Source organism: Aptenodytes forsteri, unplaced genomic scaffold (assembly GCF_000699145.1).
Source record: "Aptenodytes forsteri isolate BGI_AS27 unplaced genomic scaffold, ASM69914v1 Scaffold273, whole genome shotgun sequence".
In the NCBI taxonomy this organism is placed as follows: Eukaryota; Metazoa; Chordata; class Aves; order Sphenisciformes; family Spheniscidae; genus Aptenodytes; species Aptenodytes forsteri.
Genome location: NW_008795041.1, coordinates 2865642 through 2871413, shown reverse-complemented (window position 1 = coordinate 2871413; position 5772 = coordinate 2865642).

The following is a 5772-nucleotide window of genomic DNA, read 5'->3' as shown; positions in this document are numbered from 1 at the left end:
TCCCTGTGAGGAGAAGTGCCCCTGCGTGGGTTAGCCTCAGGCGCGGGTAGCACAGGAAAGCGCCCAACCGGGGAGATCTGTGGTGGGATCAGCGGCGCTGCTCAGGGCGGCCCAGGAGGAGGGCCCGGGCTGAGTACCCCGGCGGCAGCCGGCGCCCCCGGCCGGGGAGCGGGGCTGCGGTGGATGTGACCGACTGAGAGCGCTGTACTGCAGACTGAGCGGGCGCAGCCTCGCCCAGTCCCCCGCCATGGGTCATATCCTGCTCCGTTTCGGCCGAACCAAGCCGAGCAGATGCGTGTGTCCTGAAGCCAAACCTCGTCATTGTTCGCAGCTCTGCGCCGCCCCTGAGCGCCCTGTCCGCCGACGAAGGGCTAGCGCAGGCACAGAGCGGGCCTGGGCAGCAGCCGGCGGTGGCAGGTTGCCCGACCTGCGGAGCGTTTGGCTGCGGTCGCCAGGGCTTGGCAGCTGCCACCTCTCCAGCAGCAGCAGGCAGCACGACGCCTTTCCTCTGCAGCGCAGCCGCTGCAGCAGGAGGCAGCCCTTATCTCCAGGGCCGGCTTCTGACACTGTTGCTACCCTACACCTTTCCCTACTCTATTTTTTTTCTCCCCTGTCGGTGGTCAGAACATGCAGGAAGATGAGCAGGGAATGATGTGGTGAGTGATGGGGGTAAAAATGAGCAGCTGCAGTGACAGCTGGGATGGAGAGGGCACAAGAGACCGTGCATACAAGGTTAGTGTGACAGCAGGAGGCAGAGACTGTCAAGCCCACAGGGAAAATTGCGAGGGGAGACGGAAGAGAAAACCCCAGTCAGTCCTCTTCTATGTCCTGTTTCCTTCCATAGATGAAATCCAAACCTTCATCACCCTGAATATGAAACCCTTCTAAACCTCCGTAGTTCACCTCTACCACCCTAACCCCCAAATCTCATTTTAGAGAGAACTTCCTCCTCCTAGAGATCCTTCCACCACAACACCAAACTGAACTTCTAGATCCTCAGTTCAGTCCCCCACAGTTTCCCCATACATTTTCCATCAGAGACCAGCCTACCTGGGGCGGCTTTTCACTCCTTGACCGACTTCTTCACAGGCAGCATTGCACGAAGGCTAGGAACACAATCTTGGCAAAGTATTTTCTAAACCAAAGTGACTTTCAGTTTTCCAGTGCTGTCTTTAAGGATTCACAGTTTAACAGTTCTGAGGCGGGAGCTCGTGTACCTTTTCGCCTGATCTCTCCATTTCTGCAAGTCAAAGTTATGCTGTCTTCTCTGCCTCTTCTTTCATATGTATACACGTCTACAGATAGCTTCCCCTGCTCAAACTTCATAAAATTCGGCCTTTGATCCAGTTTTGCTATGTGCTTGTCATACCTGAGATGGACTGATCCTATGGGGTAATTGTCTTAAGTCTCTTGAGTCTCTGTCCCTTCATGACTTCAACATTGCTCCCAAGTAATACAGGGTCTAGTATTGAACTGGCCCTGTCCAGGTCATGCTGGGTTATTGTTTCTTTTCGGCAGCCCTATTTGCAACAACAGACAGGAGACAATGGAAGAATAGCTAAAAAAAAAAAAAAAAAAAAAAAAGAAACTGAAGTTATAAAAGAAAATGAAGTTCACCATTTGGTACTGACATACCATGTTTTGTTACCTATGGATTCGCTAAATTCCCGAGCAGCCTGTTGATGCTATGTGCATCACAGTACCTGTTTATCCCACATTCCTCCTTGCCGCACATGTTTCATACAGCCAGGCTGAATTTTACCATAACTCATCCAACTTCTTCTATTCATGCACTAACCATAGCCTCCCATGCAAATGAGGCTCATCTGAATAACAGAATAAATAAAGTTAGAGGATCTGGAAGAAGTCAAATAGAAGTGCCCTTCATCTCCAAGAAGGAAATCCAGCAATTGCCACACACAGCAGATGTCTCACTGCTCTGCTAGGTAGACATGTGCTCAGCAGCATGTACGGGAGACGCCTTTCCCTATTCCACCCATCTGCATCTACTCAATGCAAGTGAGCACTAGACATTCATTCTTGCTTGGTCTTTACTTTGCATTAATAACACTGGCTGCGTATGGTGCAAAGATGAGATTCAGAACGTCTAGGATTTGCTGCTATTTCCATTTAAAATGTAGTTACACAATAAAGGATTCAATATTAATCTGCTTGAAACGCTAGAGATGTTAAGTGACAAGAAGCTGGGAACAATGATTTAGAAATGGCAGCTCAATTATGCAGCTTGGAGAAAAACAAACAGAGACTGAAATTGAAACTGAAATGCTTGTAATTCATCCTATTTTGAACCAAAATTTGGATAACATTCACTTACTGGTGAACAGCCAGACTCAGCTGCAAATAGTGCTGTCTAAAGAGCAGTCTGAAGGCAGTTAACAAAGGAGATCAGTACAGATTCACTGTGCTTCAGAGGCTTCAAGACAGTTGCAGGAGGGAGACAGGAAAGGAAGAACACTCTCCTTGAGAGGTTCTCCACATAGCTTTGGCCAAATGAGCAAGTCCAAAGACTCCCACAAAGCAGGGGTTAACTGAGACATTCTTTCTGTTTGTACAGGAAAGAGGCCAACCTAACAACCACAGACTATGAATAGTCATGATGAATGACCATGTCAGATTAGCTCTCTGCACACAATTGAGAGGACTAGGCTGAGTTCATAGGGTATTTTCCAAGTTTGTTTGCCCAGCCTTCAAGGATAAGCCTGACAGCATCGACTTTTTGAGCTTTGCCAAGGCTGCCCTCAAGACCAGACTCATGGTCTACACAGGCAGTAAGCAGGCGAGTGCAGGCCACCTATGTAGCCTGCCCGTATTTTGATAGGACAGTGCGGTACACTTTCCCGTAAGGAGCGATGCACCCACGCACTGATGGGATTGCGCCACCTCCCAACCCATGTTTTACCACCACCACCACCTAAGCTGTGAATGGAGGCTGCCCCAGACTCCTAAACATGTTCTAAAATGTTCTTTGTAAACAAGAAAAACATAGTATTTCAGACTTGTTTTCTTTATAGTTATAATTATTGACAGCAAGTATTCAAAAATCTTGGGGGCTGTTGAGATTTTGTTCTACCTGTCTCAGTTTAACGGTACGCTTTTCAGTCTATGTGTCTGGCTGGGGGGAGAATTGCTTACTGGGAAAAAGGTGGTTGAGATTTTTAAATCCACACATGGGTTTCTCTTCAGTTATCAGGGGCTACAACCTTTTTTAAATTTTCATTAATGGAATTTCTTATACATTGATGTGGCCATAAGAGACACACTTTGTTTATGTATAACTTTTATTATTTTGGGATATGGCTATGGCCAACATCCATTAAGCCTGAAGGATAGAGCGTCTGAGAGATTTCCCCTCCAACCAGCAGTTTCTTGCAACAGTTAAGGTGGAAAAGAGATGGCCCAGGGAGTTTCCCTGACAGGGCAGGAATATATGAACTGTGCTCCTGTCTTTGAAGGCTAATGGTAAAAAATCCTGGGCTGCATTAGGAGGCGTGAGGCGTGTTGCCAGCAGGTCGAGGGAGGTGATCCTTCCCCTCTACTCAGCACTGGTGAGGCCACACCTGGAATGCTGGGTCCTGGTCTGGGCTCCCCAGTACAAGAGCGACATGGACATACTGGAGAGAGTCCAGCGAAGCACCACTGAGATGATTAAGAGAGTGGAACATCCTTTCCTATAAGGACAGGCTGGGAGAGCTGGGACTGTTCAGTCTGGAGAAGAGAAGACTCAAAGGGGATCTCATCAATGTACATAAATACCTGAAGGGAGGGTGCACAGAGGATGGAGCCGGGCTCTTTCCAGTGGTGCCCAGTGATGGGACCAGAGGCAACGGGCACAAATTGAATCACAGGAGGTTCCCTCTGAACATCAGGGAACACTCTTTCCCTGTGAGGGTGACGGAGCCCTGGCACAGGTTGCCCAGGGAGGTTGTGGAGTTTCCATCCTTGGAGATACTCAAAAGCTGTCTGGACATGGTCCTGGGCAACCGGCTCTAGGTAGCCCTCCCTGAGCAGGCGGGTTGGACGAGATGACTTCCAGAGGTCCCTTCCAACCTCAACCAGCCTGTGATTCTGTGAAGGACTGCCTCAATCTATACCTCATGAGCAAATCCAGTGGCCTATTTCTCCATTGCCTTTATAATTCTCGTAAGTTACTGAAAGCAGTATCAAGAGCATGCACACACACAAAAAGAAAAAACACAACAACCACCAAATTCCAATACTGTAACATTTTACATCTGCTCTTTCTGATGTAAATCACTAGCCCAAGATACTCTAAATTCTGCATATTTTATCCCATTTACAAACAAGCCAGCCGCTTTCTCCCCAGGAAGAGTTTACCTCTCTAAATGTTAGATAGGAGGGTATTTTCCCGTTCTTTCAAGGTAGCCTAGAACAGCAGCAGTATTTGAACACACCAAATTACCGTGCTTCAGAGCATGAAGAAGTAATACCTCGGTGGTTTGATTTAAGGAGCTGCCTACAAATGGGAACATAGCAATGACTAGCTGAGGTATTTCTAATACATCTATTACCTTGACACAACAGCAAATACAGATGTTCCTCATTTCACAGATGGAGAAACTGAAGCACAGAAAAACCCATTAGTGATGTGTGATCAATGAGTCAGAGTAAAGAAAAGGAAAGGAAGGATATCAGGAAAATCTATATGGCCAAAAAAAGTGAGAGAACAAAGAGCTGTGAAAAGTTTGGCTGAAAGGCTTATAGTGATCTTAATGTGCACTTAGCCAGGTAAATGCACAAAAATGGCGTACTTAGAACTGAAAATTTTGGTACCTGCGTTTTTAACTGACTAGAGACAAGTGACTCTGTTTTCCTTGAGTCACTCATAAATTACTCTATTTGGATATAGGGAACAAAAAGAAGAAAAAATAGCTCCAAAACACACAGAATATAAGTATCTTGATCTAGCATAGCATCTACAAAAACAGCTGTGCATGGTTCTCAGCTAAATTCACTGAGAATGGTCTCGATTTTTGTTCCAGTCTTTTCTGTTCCTTCCTACGTAATGTAACTTGCTAGAACTGCAGTCAGATTTTAACCCTTGGAGTTCTACATGTGCTCTAGCAGTAACGTATCTAAGACCTCTGTTTATACCGTTCTTGCTGCGCTTCAGATAAAGTGCGCAAAATCAGTATCAGATCAGAATTCCCCATCTGCAGGTACCGGTAGCAATATCTAGCCATCTCTTTACACAGAATGAAATGAGCCATAGAAGGTCGCAGTGACATATACCACACTCAACAGGAAACAAACCAAAAGCATGAACCAGGAGGCCAAGAGTAGGGAGGAAACCAAACTGATACCTCCTGGAGTCTTTTCTGAAATGAGGAAGGTATAGGACTTAGGACACAGGAATATAATGAAAATATTTTTGCACATATAGGAGGTAGACTGTGGAGCTAAAAAACAAATGGTCGGGAGACAGACACAATCGGTAAAGCTGCATGAAAAATAGTGTTCCCCTTCTGTGAAAATTTCTAAGATTTTGCAGTTTCCCTTGCTAAATCACTAGTCGAAATCTCAAAAGTATTCACAAATGAAGCATATGCAAAAAAACATGACTAGACAGAGAGGTCACGCTACACCTTTTCTGTGTCAATCATTTTGAATGTCATGTTTTTAGAAGTTGCTTAATTTTCTAAGGGAAAAATTAGTTGGCAAAAAGAAACTGGATTTGTTTATTTTTCAGAAGGCTAAAGCAAGATGTTAAAATTCACATTAAAAAAATGAGAC